The 19,714-nt window shown below is 37.6% G+C and overlaps 1 pseudogene; it reads right to left on the bottom strand.

The window, feature by feature from the left end:
* Positions 1–507: 507 nt before the first annotated feature.
* Positions 508–19,714, bottom strand: part of LOC110192682 (ubiquitin thioesterase OTUB1-like) — a 31,008-nt pseudogene continuing 11,801 nt past the window's right edge.

Genomic DNA, 19,714 nt, shown 5'->3' with positions numbered 1-19,714 from the left:
AGTATAGGGGGAAAAACACATAGTTAACTATAACTTTACATCATTCCACTAAGTTGAAAAGGGTTCAGGCTATATTTTATTTGGTGTTTCATTGAGCCTTAGTCCTTTAACTAAAAGATACACTTCTGGTATTGATTCTTTGTCTAATAATGGAAAGCCACTTTCATGGGCTTAATTTTCATCTCTATGTAGATGATTCTTAACTCTATTTATCCAACCTTAATCTCCCTCCTAATCTTCAGTCTTGAATTTTCAGCTACCAATGAGACATCTTGAACTGACTGTCCCATAGACATCTTAAACTGAACATGTCCAAAACAGATCTAATTCTTTTTACTCCCAATTCTTTTTTTTTTGCTTGTCACCAGCATCTCTTTTAATAAAATATGCAAGATCACAGGTGACAGGAAGGGGAAAGGGGGAGTGAAATATTACCTTTTAAAACCACAAAAAACCTCTGTACATGTCCAACACCTGTGTGTGTGGGATGGAGGAATGGGGACAAGACTAGCCCCAGCACTGGCCAGCAGCAGTGGGCAGGGCCTGGCACTGCCCCACCTGTTTGTAAAGGATGTTGTAGTGTCTGGTCTGTACAGCACATACACCTTGGGCTCAGAGCCCTCGAGGAAGACATGGGGTCTGGTGGTGCTACCCTCACCACAGTCTACTGCTGACAACACTCCTTGACAGTCAGTTCCCCCTCAATGAAGTGTTTGAAGAACTTGCTCTTGCCTTACAGGTAGCCTGAGGTGAGCAGTGCAGGTAGTCAAAGGTGCTCTGGTCTTTGAAGGAGGCCAGCAGTTTGGCCACTGAGGTCTGCTTCTCCACTTGGCTTGATCAGGTCCATGAACGTGTTGTGGAAATCCTCAGTTGTGATCTTGGTGAAGCCCTGAGACACCAGGTCCTCTTTGCTCTTGGCAGAGATGGCTTTGTACCTCTACAGCTCCTTGCTGTCTTCCAGAACGACCTCCAGGTAAAAGAGCCTGAGAACTCGGTAAGAAGCAGTTGCCATCGGGCCTGGTCTTTCTGTTGTAGGAGTATTTTTTGTGTAGGTCCTTGATATTCTGTTGATAGATGTTGCTGTCTTCCGCATACTCCTTGTAAAGCACAGAGAGCTCCAGGCGCTGGGAGACCAGTGGATTCTGAACAGTGACCTCTTGCTGAATTTGGTCCTGCTGTGGTATGATGGCTTCATCGTAGGCCAAACAGTTAACTCTGCTTCCCAGAGGCTTCGGTTTCTGCTCTCTTCTTTCTTTTCTGTTTGAGGGAACCACTATCTTTTCAATAGCTCAGACTTGAAAATTCAGTATCATGCTTGACTCTCTACTCTCAACTCACATATCCAAACCATTGCAAACTCATTGTTTATACCTTGACAAAATATCTTACAATTTATTTAGCCCTTTTTCTAACCCTCACATCCTCCATCCTAATGTAGACCCTTATCATCTCACAACTGGGCTGCTTCAGTAGCCTTCTGAGTGGTCTCTGTCCCAAGTCTCTCCCTAGATCTTCACTAAGCTACCAAATATATATTCCTGAAGTGCACATCTGACCTTGACTCTCTTTTATCAGTAAACTCCAGTGGCTCCCTATTACCTTCAGAATCAAATATAAAATCCTCCATTTGACTTTTAAATGCTTTTAAAACCTGGATTTTTTTTAATTTTTTCATTAATTTATTTTGATTTATCAACAATCACTTCCATAAGCTTTTGAGTTTTAAATTTCCCCCCACCCCCCTCCCTCCCCAAGACTGCCCACAATCTGATATACATTCCTATTAAACATATTTTCTTATTAGTCATGTTGTAAGGAACAATTAGAACCAATAGGAGGAACCACAAGAAAGAGGAAACAAAACAGAAGGGAAAAAAATAGCAAATAGTATGCTTCAATGTGTATTCAAACTCCATAATTCTTTCTTTGGATGTGGATAGCATTTTCCATCATGAGACCTTTGGAGATGTCTTAGATCCTTGCATTGCTGAGAAGGGCTAAGTCTATCAAAGTTAGTCATCGCACAATGTGGCTGTTACTGTGTAAAATGTTCTCCTGGTTCAGCTCACTTCACTCAGCATCAGTCCATACAAGTCTTTCCAGAAAACCTGGATTTTTATTACCTTTCCCTTCTTACACTTTAATTCATTCCAAGTACTCTAAGATCCAAGAACAATGACCTTACTATTCCTCATACATGATATTCCATTTCCCTGTTCCATGCTTTTTCACAGGTTGTTTCCTATGCCTGGGATAATGTCCCTCTTCACCTCTGTCTCCTGGCTTCTATCATTCCCTTTAAAATAACTCGCAGTCCACTTTCTCCATGAAGACTTTGGGATTTCCCTCCTCCCTACCCTCTGCTAGTTCCTTCTCTCTAAGATTATCTCCAATTTACACTGTTTTCCTCTTGCATGTTGTCTCCACTATGAGAAAGTGAACTCAGTGAACAGAAACCATGCTCTTTGCCTTTGTCAGAATCCCTACCACTTAGCACCACGCATGGTGTATGATAAGTGCTTAATAAATACTTATTGACTGACTATCCTTGTATATTACTATAAGGAAAACTTTTATTCCAAATAAATATAATGCTTTGATTTAAAAAATACTTCTCTTCCTACTCTGGCCTCCTAATTAACCATCATCATTTTTAGCTGACCAAATTATTAATATTTTGAGAAATGTTGAGATACTCTAAACAGAATATATTTGGTATGGGATGGGCAAGAGAGTTTCTGTGCTATGTCTTGAACCAAGAATTTAAAAATAAAATAGTCTATTGATTCATTCTACTGAGTTTGAAGGAGGAAGGTAAAGGCCCAAGAACTGTGCAACACAAACATCGAGCTTGTTATTATTATGCAGACATTATATTTATACTTGTTATCATTTGAGTATTCATATGTTGCCATGGACAAACAGATGAAGGAGGAAGACACATGGTATGGTGGGAGTAAGCCAAGCATATTATATCAGTGATGATTTGTATGCAAGATCATTAGGAGAATGTACAATCGAAAAAGGAGGACTGGTTATATAATGAGAGGGATGAATAACAGATGGGTAGCCAAGAGTTTCTATAAAAACTCCAGTACATTGAGTAGATCTTCAGTGAAGGACTTATGGGAAGGCAGAGACAAAATTTTCACAGTAAGAGACAGCATGAATGGGTTGTGTGCTTGTAGAGGAAATGTGATAAGATCATGGATCCAACAAGTAGATGAGATTTGTAATAAATTATTATAAATTTATTATTAAAGGCATTATGAGATTTTTATTTTATATATGATGAATATATCTCAATATATAGAGATCTATATACATATTTATGTATATACGTATATGTGTTTGTGTGTGTGTGTACTTTGTTTATTTTCTGAAGTTTTATCTTTCCTAGGTTAATTTCTGATGTGGGCTTATAATGTACATGTTTAGTATTCAGAAGTTGAGTTTAATTTTTCTATTTGCATCATTTTTTCCTGTGCCTTCTCTCTCTACGCTATTATACCCCCATTATCATATGAGTCATGTAATTCTAACCACTGAAGCACAGATCTCTTCACATTCAGAATGCTTGAACAAGTTACTGTACATATCCCCTGGGTTATAAATGTTTCTAATAGCTGAAGGTACTTCTCTATCTGGTTATTATATTTTTAAACACATCACTACTTACTTTATTTTTTGTTATTTTCAGTTTTACTGATTTTGGTTTTGATATTACATACATTATAGATAACTCCCATGTTATGAGAAGTCTCCTATAACAGGGTGATGCAGTGGCTCCTCTGAGGTTAGCCATAGATAGTAACTGGCCTTAGAGCTGGGAAATCTGGGTCTAAGTTCCACTTCTGTTATATACTAGCTATGTGACAATGGGAAACTTATTTAGTCTCTCATGGCTGCAGGCAACTCTCTAAGAATTTAAGTTGCGCAGAAGATACTGACCTGCCTTGAAAGAGAGGAGGTTTCTTCATCTAAGAGTTCCTTATAGGAATGCATTCACAAGGCTAGTTCCTTTTCTTCTCGGCATTCCAAAGTATTCTTTCTCTACTTTTTTTTTTACTTTCTGTAATTCAGTTCTTTTTTTCCAAATTTATTTTATTCTGAACTTAAGAAATAAAACAAGCATTTCTGTAACATAGTAGAATAGAAAAAATAGATAATTGTATATGAAACTGCGAATCTGTTATTTAATGAAATGAAGTAATTTAAATCAATTCTACCGCTGCTTCCTGAAATGTAGGCATTAAACTTAATTTCCTTCAAGATTTACTAGAGCAATAGTGATTCCTAAGTTATTCCTCAGACAAAAGATCCCCTCCCTGGTCACCTCCCTCTGGATGTGTCATCTCCTCCAAAAGAATGCAAGTTCTTAGCCATCCCAGTATGACATGTTAGAATGGAGGCATAATTGTATATTACTCCCTCTTGGGTGCAAAATTAATAAATTTGCACACACACACAGCATCATTATATAGTACCATGGGCAACCAAGATTCAAGGAAAAGCTAGGTGGCACAGTAAATAGAGTGCTGAACTTGGATTTAGGACAACCTGAGTTCAAATCCCATCTCAGATACGGTGTGACTGGTGAAGTCAGTTAACCAATGTGAGATGGACTGTGTGTGATCCTTATAAACTAACTTCTCTGTGCTTTCAGTCATTTTTTCTGTAAAATGGTCGTATTGGACTAGATACATTCTTTGGTCCCTTCTAGCTCTATGATCTATTGATCTTAAAAAAAATTGTTAATTCATTTTCATTTATCAACAATCACTTCCATATGCTTTTGAGTTTAAAATTTTTCTCCCTCTTGCTCCCCACCATCCTCCCCAAGATGGCGCACAATCTGATATAGGCTTTACATATACATTCCTATTAAACATATTTTCACATTAGTGATGTTGTAAGTAAGAATTAGAACCAATAGGAGGAAGCACCAGAAAGAGGAAACAAAACTCAACAGAAGAAAAAAAAATAGCAAATAGTATGCTTCGATCTGCATTCAAACTCCATAGTTCTTTCTTTGGATGTGGATAGCATTTTCCATCACGAGGCCTTTGAAGATGTCTTAGATCCTCGTATTGCTGGGAAGCGGTAAGTTTATCAATATTAGTCATCGCACAACGTGGCTTTTGTTGTGTATAACATTTTCTTGGTTTTGCTCACTTCACTCAGCATCAGACCATACAAGTCTTTCCAGGTTTTTCTGAAGTCAGTCTGTTCATCATTTCTTATAGCACAATAGTATTCCATTACATTCATATACCACAACTTGTTCAGCCATTCCCCTATTGATGGGCATCCTCTCAATTTCCAATTCTTTACCACCACAAAAAGAGCTGCTATAAATATTTCCCATTTGTATGATCTCTTTAGAATATAGCCCTAGAAGTGCTATTGCTGGGTCAAAGGGTATGCACATTTTTATAGCACTTTGGACATAGTTCCAAACCGTTCTCCAAAATGATTGGATCATTTCACAACTCCACCAACAATGCATTAGTGTTCCAATTTTCCCACATCTTCTCCAAAATTTATCATTTTCTTGTTTTTTCATCTTGGCCAATCTGATAGGTGTGATGTGGTGCCTCAGAATTGTTTTGATTTGCATTTTTCTAACTGATCTGTTGATATTTAACCATATGTTTTAACCCTCTGTCACTGAATGTTTATTTCTTTTGATACTCAGTTGTTTCTAGCCTCCAAGTCTCCAGCCATAGATGCCATCCCCACCATCTGCCTTCTTTAATCTTATTATCTAGTCTCTAAGTAATTGTTGAGGGACTTCATCAGACTATTCAAATTGGGTAAAATATAAATCCATGGTATTCAAAACTGTAACTAGCAATTTTTTCCACCACGGGCCAAGTTGGGGGAATGTTGTTATTGGTTGTAATGGTGATGATGATGGTGATGATGCAGCCTCTTGGAAAAGGTGAAGTGGGAGGCATAAAAAAACCCTCCACCAGTCTTAAAATCTCACCAAACAGTCCCCAAGAGATGTCAGAAGGAAGGGAGATACAGAAAAGAATCTGCCTAAGTTAAATGCAGTCCAACAGTGCAACCATCAGGAAAAGGCATGAGGGAAGAAAGCAGTGGCATAAAGTGAGAGAAGTATGACCCATTTGGTACAGGTGCACGTAGATAAGCTTTTGGAGAAATTAAAAGGGGAAAAGGCAGCAGGGGTTCACAGATGTCAGTTCTGGTCAGCTACTGTTACTGGACAATTCCCATAAGTAGGTGGAGAAAAGGGGGAGGCTGCAGACAGGGGCTGGTCAGAAGAGTAAGATTCTCATGATAGAAGATGAGTCTAGAATCAAGTCTCAGGATAGGTTCTCATGCTTGTACTAGGCAACTACCAAAGGAGGTGGAAGGTGTGGCAAAGAAGAGGAAAAAGGTTGGGACCTAAAGTGGAGCCACCTCAAAGAAGCTAGGCTGATTCTTTATTTTCAGTGCAAGCATTTGCACCTTAGAATTGGCAAATGCTGCAAATCAGGATGTGATTTATTGTTTTGTGGATGAAGAGAATGTTAATAACTCAGATTAAACTTAAAAGTGTACCATGCTGTTTGGAGAGGTAGTCATTAAACATTTACCAGCATATCCCAAGGGGACCCTCATACTTCCTTGGCTCTAAGACTAGGAAGCAATAGAGACAAGAAGGAATCATGTCTTGGAGATTGTCACTTAGGATAAATCTTCCCTGGCCTCTCCCTGATTGTGGCTCTGGTGCTTATTAACCTCAGTTGGGTCCTTACTATGGCACCACAGTCCTTTCATTTATCTCTTATTAACTCCCTGTCACATTCCCCTCAGCAACAAGACCAACCTTTTTTTCTCTCTGTAGAGACTCTAATTCTACTCTACACCCCTCTCATTCAGAAAGTGACCTCTGTTCTTATTTTACTGAAAAGATTGAAGTTTTTCCATTTGCTATCTTCCAAACTTTTCTGTCTTTCTCTCCTCACTCATCCATCCTCTCCCTTTCCTCCAATGTCAGAGACTGTTGTAACCTTCCTTGTTGTCATGGCTAACCAACGCACCTAGGTCTGTATTCCTGTTCCTTCCTATCCCCTCTAATCATCGCTCCATCACTTCTTTCACTTTTTTCCACTTCAATTACCCCTGAACTTCTCTGGGAGAGGAAGGCACGAAGTGATATTTCTATTGTTTCTAGTCAGACACCTAAGTGGGCACATAGGTAGCCTGAAATAATAGTAACGCTGGTTATAAATAAATCTCCTAGAAAATATCCAAGAGAAAGTAGCTGCCAAACAAAAAGTGAAGCTATAGGCTCACACTTCTTCCTCAGATCCTTTCCAGAAGCAGATGGGTTTTAAACCACAAATTAAAAACACACATATACACAAATATATGTATCTCTATTTATAGGGATATACACATATACATATAAACCTATACACATGAAACATATAAATGCAAATATTTACATCACACATAAACAAATGTATGTATGTATTACATATCTACATATGCATGTATTATATATCTATAAAATTCACATATTTGTATGTGTGCGTACAAATATATGGATTTTATATGTGTATACATGATACATGTGTACATGTGGATACACATATATGGATTTTATATGTGTTTATAATGCATTTACAATATTTGTACTTACATATAATACATGCATATATAATATTTGTACTCACCTGTACAAATATATGAATCTATGTATAAAACACATGTGTTTGTATACGTTCTGTATACACATATATAGAAGCGCACATCATGCATTTGTCCTATATGCCATGTATATGAATTTACTTTTTCAATAAACATATCTTTAAAATTTTATTTACATGTATTTGTGTGAATGTTTACATATTTGAAAGGCTTTGCTAGATTCCTCACACATGAGGTTTTCTATTTTGCAAGCAATAGTCCAAAGGAGATGCAAGATAGGGTGTGGGGGAACGTTTTCTGAGAGAAATTTGGTACAATTGAGAATGCTTCGACCATGATGTATTCTTCTGATATTGATCAATAGTCATTCAACTTCTAATTTACTGGGCACTTGTGACTATGCCAGCACAAAGATTAGGATGTGGCAGGTCAAGCTGAAAGTGTTTCAAGTTGAGATGCAGAGATAGATTGTGCATCTCTTGTCATCGAACCTGCCCCACTAATGAATATCATCAGAAAGTTGGGCATTAGCTGCTGTTTTTTTAGGCAACTAAAATGTGTAAGGCCACTCTCTTTTAGGACTATTACCTGTGTGGGGGAGTGAAAGAGCTTTGTGTGTAAATTCATGCGACCTGGAAATCAGAAGGAAGGGGCGGAGTTAATGATGCATTTTCCTATACCAAACATTTCTCTTCGAGTTAGAAATAATGAGTTAACTTTTTATATAGTGCTTACTAATTCAAGACGGTGAACTAATCACTTTATGAATATTATCTCATTTGATTCTCACAACAACCTTAGGAGGTTGGTGTGAGCACAGTATATCCCCATTTTACAGATGAGGAAACAGGTAAATAGAGGTTAAGTGATTTGCTTAGGATCATATAGCGAGTGTCCGAGACCAGATTTGAATACAAATATTCCTGATTCTAGGCCCAGAACTACTCACTGTGCATGTAGCTGCCCTGATAACATGGTGACAGAAAATCTAAGATATATTAAGAATATCACTCTTCTTCTAACCCCCTCAAAAAGAAAGCTTAATATATGCTTACTTAATCTCTACAAATTGGTCAGAGACCTATCCTTCCTCTTAATCCTCCAATTCTGAAATCCCCAGAGTGCATAGCCCTGGAGGGCTCAGTAAAGACTTGATGATGGATTGATTCACTCTACATCCCTCTACCCTGGCCATGTCCAGAAAACAAGAAAAATCCTTCAAGGCCATCCCTGATGAGACTGCTTACCCTAAGTCCATTCTTTAGAAACAAAAACAGTCTAGCCAGAGAGGGAATAAGAAATAGCAAAGGACATATAGAATATCTCTAAGCAGGAGAGATCTAGAAAGGCCTGAACCTAAAAGTTTTCTCCCGAAAATTTAAATTCCAAGCTCCAGCCCTCTCAATTCTTTCTTAATACAAGATAGAACAGGGTAGATTGAAAACAAAGACAATTGTGACCTTTTGTGTGTTGATGGGGTAAAGGAAGAGAGATTAGGTCAGGATGTGTGCCATATAAATTCTGGCATCTATGTGTGTTAAGGATATTTTTAATGTGACCTCAGTGTCCTCCCTTTTCCCTTATGGGGAGACCCCAGTGTCCTGATTTTTCCATAACAACAAAAAAATGATAAAATTATCTCTACCCTTAGTCCTGGTCTTAGTCAAGAAAGTATCCCCCAAATCTCAATCCTTTATTTTTACCCTTCTGCCTTTCACTTTTCCTGGTCATGATTTCATTACTTTGAATAGGTTCAAATTTCTTCTCTATATTTAGGATGCCCAAATCTACATACCGAGTCCTAATTTCCTCTTCTTTCTCCTGATTGGCAGTTGCCTATCATCAGTTTACTGGAGTCCCCATCTGGATGTCCCTCAAGCATTTAAAACTCAACACATCCAAAGCAGAACTCATTCCATTTCCCCCCCAATCACTTCTTATTATATACTTCCCACTCTTTGTTCTCACCATCATCATTTCCAGCTGCCAAAGTTACAGCTTCGAAGACTTCCTTGTAGCTTTCCTCACTCTCCTATCCAATCAGTTGCTACAGCTTATCAATTGTTTCTATACATACACAAGCATTTTCCAATCCACTCATTTCTTACCACTTATATAGCTTTGGTCCCTGGTCATCTCTTGCTTGGACTATTACTGGTCCTAATTGGTTTGGTCTTGCTGCTTCCAAACTCTTCCCTCAGCCACCAAATTGATATTCCTAAAGCAGAGGTCTAACCTTGTCAATCCTATCCTCAAGGAAATTAAGTCAGTGAGTGACTCCCTATCATCTCTAAGGCAAGATACAAATTCCTCCATCTGGCACAAAATCCCTTTGTAATTTGGCTCCAGCCTGTATTTTCAGATTTATTTCACATGACTTTTCCTACATGCATTTCTTTCCAGCCTAACTGACCTAGTACCTGTTCCCTGTATCTGCCTTGATATCGTCTCCTGCCTTTGTACCTTTGTACAGGCTGTGTACCAACCCTGGGATACACTTCCTCTTCACTACTTCTCCTAGAACCTATTGCTTACTTCAGGGTTAAGTCAAGGGACATCTCTTCTGAAATGTCTTTGCTAAATGTCCTGGTTACTCCTTCTTGAAATTACTCTGTATTTACCCATTTCTATTTCTCTTGTATCCCTCACTAGAATGTAGTCCCAATTTTAGGGGCTTTTTTTTTTTTATTGTATCTCCAGTATCTAACACAGTGTCTTTAATAAAGTAATTCCTTATTAACATTTTATTGATTTGAATTGAAATGAAGAATCTGAGAAGCTTAAAGAAATTCAGTGACTTGCCCATGGCCATACAACTATTAAGTGTCAGAAGAGGGATTTGAATCCAGTTATATCCTGATGGTCCAACACTGTTTCCAGGGCACCTTTTATTGTCTTGTCTTTTATTCTTCTTCTTGTAAAACCATAGGGATAAGAGGACAGCACCAATAAAGTAGGTGAAGTAATTGCTTTCAGCTTAATGAAAGAAAGTCAATTCACAGCTTTCTAATTAAGGGTCTGATTATAGAGATCTCTTCTCACTTCCCCTGTGACATTGCTTCAGCCTGAACTTCTAAACTAGCAAGAGCTGGCTAATGCTGATTCTGCCCTGGCAGTTGAAGGAAACTGGGTAAGGAAACATAGGCAGGGTATAATATATATAAGATGGAAGCTGGTCTTGGAGCTAAAAGCTAGCAGGGTAAGAACACTCACTGTCAAGGGAAATCTGACTAGAAACCCTGCTGGGGTCAATCCTCTCCACAGAAGTTTAATTTGGACCTTGAACATGTCAACTCTCATATGAGCACAACCATTATACCCAGCTGGTTGGGCAGAGGGTGGAGGACAGGGCAATATAGTCCTTGAAGCATTGCCAAAGAGTGAGAAGGGAAACCAGAAGCAAGAAAGTAGGAATAGAAGAGGCTGAAATCAATCAAAAATTTATTAAGTGCCTACTATGAAAGACCAAAAGTCCCAGAGGAAAACTGAATTCAGAACAAAAAAATAAGATTGGCCTTATAAGCAAATAAACGGAGATGCTAAAGACAGAATAGAGGTATGAGTAATGCCTTAAAGAGAGGTCAGGGCACATTCAACAATATTATAATATGAAAGAAAAATGGACCAAAATTACACAATAAAAAAAGAGAATCATGTGAACTCAGAAATTATGGGAAGTAATAGTTATGAGAAACTCCAGAATCATTCAAAAGAGAAATAAAACTTAAAAAAATTAGGAGTAAATTTGGATTGGAAGTCATAGCTATTAATGCAGAATTAACCAAAAAAATCAGAAGAGAAAAATAGAATACACAATAGAAAATCTCCTCAAAGAAGTGGAGGCTAGATTCTTCTTCAAAGGAATCAGAGAGAGTAACAGAATTGGAGCACTAATATATTAAGATGGAGGAATATTTTCTAGAAAGGAATAAAAAAAATTAAAAGAACACCTGAACTTGAATAAAGAATCAATTAAAAGGGAATAACAAGAATTATAGGTCTCCTAGAACTTGACAAATCAAAAAATACCATATCACATGAAGTAATATAAAACAGCCACAGAGAACTGATTATAAAACCACAAAATGTAGATTGGAAAGGAATTCTAAATTTATCTAGTTTAATCGCTCATGCATATATCTCTTCAGGCCTCTTTCTGGTGCCCGGGATAATTCTTTGCAGCCCTGTGATAAGAAAGCCAAAGAGGCATCGATAATGATGCTGGCAGGAGGTGGGTTGATTTTTTTTTTTTGATCCAAGAGAATGAATGTTGTCAGGAACTGAAACAGGAGTTTTATAAATATATTTATTATTTGCATTTCTGCATCTTATACTATTTCTGAGGTGTATTAAAACAGGTGTATCAACAACATGTCATTAATATCCACCATTTTTTCAATGTTGTCTCCAGCATGACAGCTTAGAGGAGGTTTTTACATCACATCAATGATTTGGTATGGTGAATAAAAGTCATCACCGGTCAGGAAGACCTGGATTCAAGGTCTGCTACCGATGTACTGGTTTCTGTGATACTGAGCAGCAAGTCAGTTAAACTCTCAGTACCTGAGGCAACTCTCCAAGATTATGTTAAGTTACAGAGAAGGTCAAATCAAATAAATAAGCAATAATTAAGTGCCCGCTATCTGCCAAGTACTGTGGGAAGTGCTAGAATACAGTGAATGACAAAAATAATAGAATGCTGTCAAGCAAGTCACAGTTGAATGGGGGAGACAACATATAAACTTTACATATATATATGATATACACACATATTATATACATATATATAAAATATATGATACACACACATATTATATACATATAAAAATATATATGATACACACAAATATTATATATAAACATGTGTCCATATGTATATATGTATACATATGTGCATTACATAGACGCATACATATATGTGCACATACATATACATACACACACACATATATATGCATACGTGTGTGTGTGTGTGTATCTGCAGATCTGCTTTAGTAATTTCCTGACCACCATTCTTGATGCCATTAAAAGCCAAGATCTAGTCAAAAAGGAAATAAGTAATTTTAATTCCCTACTTCCCTGCTCTCCCTTCCCCAGATACACGTACACTTATGTTTTCAATTTGGTAGGAGTAAGTGCCAAGTAACTGAAGTAATTTTTTAAGAACTCTAATTTGCAATTATGGCACAGTTTGCCAGGAAGGAGATAGTATCTGTGCATGTAGGAGAATCCAATTAGGCAGTCTTAGGTTGCTGCTTCCTGTGGAGTAGCACACTTCAGCAATCACAAATAACAAAGATTCATGTTTCCTTCCCCTTTCTACCCTCCCCCCACCAAAAAGAAAAATCTCTCGACCCTAGCAAAGAAAGGGTGGTTGGAACAAAATTGGTATGCAAGTACCCTTTGTGTAAGTAGAGTTTCCCATTTAGCACAACTGGTATTAAATTCTTTCAGATTCAATTTTAGGCTTTCATATCTCACACTGTTCTCTCAGTCCAACTAGCTACTCATTGCTTATTGCATCTTCCTATCTGTTTCCCTGGCCTTTTTCTGGCCTTCATGGAGACAGCCTCTTATTTTCCACTTACCAGTCATCTCTCTCTTCTTAATCTGTCCCTAGCCACTAAAGATGGGAGTGGAGAAGCTTCCAAATACCACAAATCAAAATTGTGCAGCTTGGACATAATTGTCACTTAATGAAATGTTGAATGACTCTACAGAGCCAGAGGAGTCTCTTGGTAGAACATTCTGATTGTCTCCATCAGAATGCTTGCTGGGAAAAGTCACCCCTGGGTTTATTTATTTATTTCCAAGTAGAAACCCAGTGCTGCTCAGGATAGATGTCCCTAAAAATAGTTAACTATTGAGAAGGTTATACTAATGTCATATCTTACGTATGAAAGGCAAGCCCTATCAAAAGGATCCCAGGACTTACTATGAATCTTAAGAAACAGGTTAGTAATTTTAGTGGTCTACCTGCATTTTAAAAGCAGTCATTTGTTTTAAGTATGCTTGAGAGTTAGCATCTTAGATCTCGACCTACAAGGGACCTCAGAGGTCATCTAGTACCACCCTTTCATTTTATAGATGGGCAACTAAAGCCCAAAGAACTGAAATGACTTGTCCAAGGTCACTGAGGCAGTAAGTGTTTAAGATGGAATTTGAATCCAAGACCTCTAACTCTAGAGGTGGTGATCATACCATACTACCTTTTATCATAATTTTCATTGCTGAAAATTGAAAAAGTTACCACTGTTAACAATTTTTAAGCTAAAAGTGCTTCTGCATCTCTTAATTTAAAATCATTCATTTAGCATGAAATGCCTACTGTAAAACAAAAATAAAACCTGCCTAGATTCATGATATTTAGAAGTTACATATATGTACATATATACAAATATTTTGTGTATACATACACACACGCACACGTGTATGTGTATATGTATTATAGGCCTGATCTGTGGCTTCACTGGAGTGCTGAATACCAGTCAGAAAACTCTCTGCCCAATTCAGTGCCTTAGTATGCATTGATGAAACACCCTTACTATGGGCCAGGCACTGCCCTAAGGGCTGGGGATTTTTAAAAAAGCAAAAGCAGGCTCTGCCCTCTAGGAGCTCCATTCTGATGGTGGAGACAATTGCTGAGATACCTGATCAGGTCCTGCTGTCACTCACCGAATCAACAATGTAGAGATAGCTATCTGCAGTGTCTTATTATGCTCAGACTGGAGGCTCATCTGTATAAAAAGTCAGAGAGCCCAGAGGATCAGCTTCAGCAGCCTTATACAGAATGTGAATACATGAGCAGGATAGAAAAATGGAATTTTACAAAAAAAAAAGAAAGAAAGAAAAACGAGAGGGGGAAGACAAGGCTATACATTTCTGGAAACAAGTAACATAAGGGGGAAGATAAGAACACCTGCCAGCTGGTCAAAACAGGAGCTATGGCTTCTTTCCTAGCCTTACTGCAGGTGTCTTCCAGGAACAATGCCCGAAGCTCAAAATAGAGGTTGGGTCTTCTTATCATAGCGGCAGCAAAGAAGCCTGAACTGGAAATTCTTTCCATGATGCAAACTGTGGTCATACACGATAATGTAAAATGAAGGTAGACTTCGAGGAAATATACGACCCTTAAGGTGGGATGGGAAAGGTCTTTTGTGGAAAGTGGGATTTGAGATTCGGCTTGAAGGAAGTCAGGGAAGCAGTGAGGAGGAAGAGCATCCCAGGCCTGGTGGATAGTCAGTGGGAAAGCATCAAGTCCAGAGTGTCTCATGGTAAGGAAGAGAAAGTAGGCCAGTGTAGCTGGATGATAGATTGTAGAGGAATAATGTAAGAAGACTAGGCAGGTAAGGAAGGGCCAGATTGTAAAGGGCTTTAAAACATAAAATACAGATCAGGTGTAGACTTAGTTATCTGAGGCAGAGAGAATTTAAGTGATTTGCCTCTGGTCATAGAGCAGGTAGGGACATGTCAAAGGATGGCAGTTGTTCCTGACTTATCAGCTCTTTATCCATTATGCCATGCTCCCTAATCAGATGTTTCTCTTAAATGCTAATAAAAGTTGGCCATCATGAAAAAACAACCCAGTAGTGTCACTTAAAAATTATTCATGTGTCCTAATGAATAAGTTGGGGTGGCTTAGAGGGCCAAAGAAAGGACTTAGAAAACAGAGAAATAGTTATTGCCCTATAATAGTCCTAGCATGATATAGACTTTTACTGTAAAAGATCCATTTACCCATTAGCTTTTTTTTTTTAGCCATCAGACACACACACACACACACACACACACACACACACACACACACACACACACACACTGAGGATATAATGAGAGCTTGTTTTTAAATAACTTCAATTTCTGAGTCTTTAAATTTTTTCTTATATGCTAATTTGGTGTTATCAAATCCCACTTAAGCAGAGTAGGTTGGGTAGCATAAAGCCATAGTGTTTCCAGGTCTAAAAGCCATATTCTACTTACTAGTCTCATAGAATAGATCCAAGGAGCAGCATCATTGTGTAAAAGCATTTAAAACAATACTTAGTAATCTATCTATATTTGTGACTTTTTTTTTATTGAGAGACCCTTGTGATCTGAGTTGGATCTTAGGAAAAAGGAGACAATGATCCTGCACAAGATGTTTTAGAGTACAAGATTATTGGATTATGTGGATAATCCGCAAATGGGTTATTGATGTGTTCCAGGGACTGCAGTTTTACATTATGCTGGAGTTTGAATTTAACTTATAGGGCAGTCAATCCTTAGTGCTACCTACTGCAAAGCCAAGCCTCCAAACTTTCCAAATGGCCTTTCTTGAAACTTCTGCATGCCAATGATATTTGGAGCCATTCAGCATTCTTATAAGTGTTCATATTATAAGTGAGAAGAGAATAGATCACACCTGGCCAAAGAATACCACCTCTAATTCTGGGACTTAGGGTTCATTGCATGACTAAAAACTGAGGAGAAGATGAGTAAATTGTGTTAATTCATTTGTAATGACTTGAATTAGCATGTATTTCTACTGTTTAGTGTCACAAATAGAAGCTTCTGTTTTACTAAATGATACCATATTTTTATTAGCATTCCCTGTTAGCTTTTATGCAGATGTGAAAAATCTCATTAGCATCATTTATTTGACACCTGAGTTTCCACAGTATGCTTGGCAATATCCAAAATTACACATATAAAAAAGCAGAAGAGACAAATAAAAGGGTACCTGCTTTCAAGGGAATGGTATTATATGAGAGGAAGTGACTAATCTGGGATGCTTTTCTCTTGGAATATATTCAGATTTTCTTTTTCTTTTTTTGGATGTTAATTTTATTTTGACGAACATGCAAATTTACAAAAGGTGTGACTTTGGGAAAATATCTTATTGTAGGGAAGTCTCATGAATAAGAGGAGATGGACTAAATCATATCTAAGGTCCTTTCTAGCTTTAAAACCCTCTGATTCTTACTGGCAGCTGAGCTGAAACTAGATTGGCAGTTTTTCAAGTTATGTGTCTGGAGAAAATAGAATTTGAAGCAAATTTGGAAGGCCAAGCATTGAGAGATGTTGATGGTTGTTAGATTAGAGTTTGTTTCTGCTTTTCAGCATGGAATGAGATGAAGCTCGGCAAATGGAGATAAGAGCTAATGAGGTGAAAGGTGGAATCAATAGAGTAAAGGGCATGGATTGGAAAATGCAACAAGATGAAAGACAGTGTAAGCCTATGGAGGAGTTTAGAGGGAAAAGTAAGTGCTATTTATGATGGAGAATAACAGGAAAATCTTAAAGAAGATGATGGACATTCAGAGTGACTGACTAGGAAAGAGGCTATACACTGGGAATGAGAATGGCAAGCAAACTGTAGGTCATATGAGATATAGAGAGAGCATGGATCAAGAATTTTCACATTCTCCTGACCTATCATCTATCTGTCTGTTTGTCTATTTGAGTATTTGTTTAATTGTTAAACATCTGTAACATTATGAAAGAGATGACAATATAGAGATTATTCTTTACATTCCCTGTACTTTGTACACTCGTATTCTTCTATTCCTCCATTGGTTAAATTGGTTGTATTTTTCTGTTCCAAAATTATATTTCTGCTTCCACCTGGTAAAGAAGGAACACATTCTTTCTCAGGTGTGCATTGAAACTTTTGCTTTGTCTATTACTCCACTTCTTCCGTATGTCCATCACTTCTCCATCATAGTGATAGAAGGTTGGAGGTAGAAATGACCTGAGGGTTCATCTAGTTAAACCGTCTCCTCTTATACATGAGATAAAACTAAGGAATTTAGAAAAGGAAGACAAAGAAAGGTGTCATGATCCGGCTAAATTCAAGCAAAAATTAGTGATGGAGATGAGACCTAGGTCTACTATTCAATGCTTTTTGTACTAGGCCTCTGTTGTTGTTCGTTGTTTTTTTTTCAGTCATGTCTGACTTTTCATAACCCCATTTGGGGTTTTCTGGCAAAGATACTAGAGTGGTTTGCCATTTCCTCTTCTAGCTCATTTTACATATAAGGAAACTGAGGCAAACAGGCTCAAGTGACTTGCCCAGGATCATATAACTAGTAAGTGTCTGAGGCTGGATTAGAACTCAGGTAAATGAGTCTTCCTGACTCCAGGCCCAGGTTTCTAAACACTCTGTCACCTAGCTGCCCTGCTCACTGCTTTTATCTGTGTTGGTCTTGTCTCTCCAATTAAATTGTTAAGGACCTGAAGGAACACCATTCAAAATGAGGTATAGAAAAATGAAAGTATCCATAGTCCACAATTCCTAGAGAGCCAGTGAATTTGAAGTTAATTACGATCTTCATCAGACTCTGGGAAAGAGGTCCTATTTCTTAGGCTGATTTACCAAAGATAGGTACAGTGCTAGCCATCATACCCATCTCTAAAATCTGTAAAAAATATATATTATCATGTCACTAATGAAGGTCTGAATATGGGAGCACTTTGGGATAACCTGGTAGAAGAAAAGTTCAACATTAATGTTACATAAAGGTTTTTATCTTCCCTTATTCCAAGCACTGCTTTTAGTAGCTCAGTAGGTATTTAATAAATGATGGTTAAATTGAATGGTACGAGATTGTACCTTAATGTTTACTGGTTAGCTTTAAAGATCATTTTAATGAGTAGGGACAGCTTAATGATTAATTATGTTAATAAGAGTGTGTGTGTGTGTGTGTGTGTGTGTGTGTGTGTGTGTGTGTGTGTGTGTATGTATGTGTATAATCTCTAACAGTCAAGCAAGGCAAGGCCTTTGACTTGCTGTCTGGATATGGTGTCTGTGGTTTAGTACCGCCACCTGGTGTCAATATACCCAATCTCTATTAGTAGCAACAAGTCTGTGAACTAAAATTCAGGAGGTGACTTGACAGCCAATGTCGCAAGGGCATTAGGTGCCTCAGGGCAGGACAGCAGAGGATAGAATAGGGAGGCTAGAGTTCTATGGGAGGTGAGGATAAGAAATAATAAAATAATCAGAGAAGCTGGAGAGGATCTCACATGGATCAGTGGCCCAAGGAGTCAAGTATACCAGAGAATCAGAAATGTCAATCATTTGAATTGAGACAAACAGAGAGCCTCTTATAGAGGCAGAAATAGCTTGGAAGCAAATAACCAGAACCAGGAATCAAATTGGAAGGTTCAAAGCTTAGCACCATTGTGTATATAGTCAAGGAAGCATACCGCTTATAATCTATCTATGCCCCTATGTATCACCCTTCTGATCAAGAGCCTCCATACTGACCACCATGAGGCCCATACATCTTTAAAGGAATAACCATAGGGATCCAATTAATTGCAAAGGCCAAAGTTAAACTTCATTTATTTCATAATTAACCTAGATCACCCCCCTCTTATTGCTCTTATGGAATTATCCCACTTAGGAATTCTTCCCAAAGAATGTATCAGCTTGGATTTAATGAGAATTAATACCAGAAACCAAAATTCATGGAGTTTATTATTTGTGAGACTCATAGACTCTCCGGGGTGACTTGTCTTTCTTTGTTTGTACTAGTATAGGCTTTCTCTCTTACCTTTTTTGGTACATTATTTTTTTAAGAGTGAATTCGGACCAGAAACCATTAAGCAATAACAATAAACTTAAATATTTAATTCTCTAGAACACTTTGTAGCTAATTTGTTTAAAAGTTCCATGAAATCCATAATTTGTGAATTTTATTATATCAATTCAATAATAAATGGCTTGTATCTCTGAAGCTAGATTTAAATTAGCTTACTGCTAATCTAATTTTTGCAGTCACCTTTGCATGTCTCATTGATGAGCCATGGCTTAAAAATGCATGTTTCATTGGGTTTTTTTTATTTAATTGCTTTAAAGTAGACCTAGGATCCTTCAGCTCACTGTAAATGATATAGGCGTGCTTTGTTTCTTTGAGTTTTTCAATCATCACAAAAAAGGATATTTTTCTGTGCTTGTTTAGTATAGCACAAAGAAAATGTGTTTATGGAGAACAGCAAGCTAAAGGATAATAATTGCAAAGAATAAACCTAAATAAGAACAAACCACTGCATTTAACTCTAGAAA

Source organism: Phascolarctos cinereus, unplaced genomic scaffold, assembly GCF_003287225.1.
Source record: "Phascolarctos cinereus isolate Bilbo 61053 unplaced genomic scaffold, phaCin_HiC Scaffold_7;HRSCAF=346, whole genome shotgun sequence".
In the NCBI taxonomy this organism is placed as follows: Eukaryota; Metazoa; Chordata; class Mammalia; order Diprotodontia; family Phascolarctidae; genus Phascolarctos; species Phascolarctos cinereus.
This window is presented reverse-complemented; position numbering and strand designations above follow the sequence as displayed.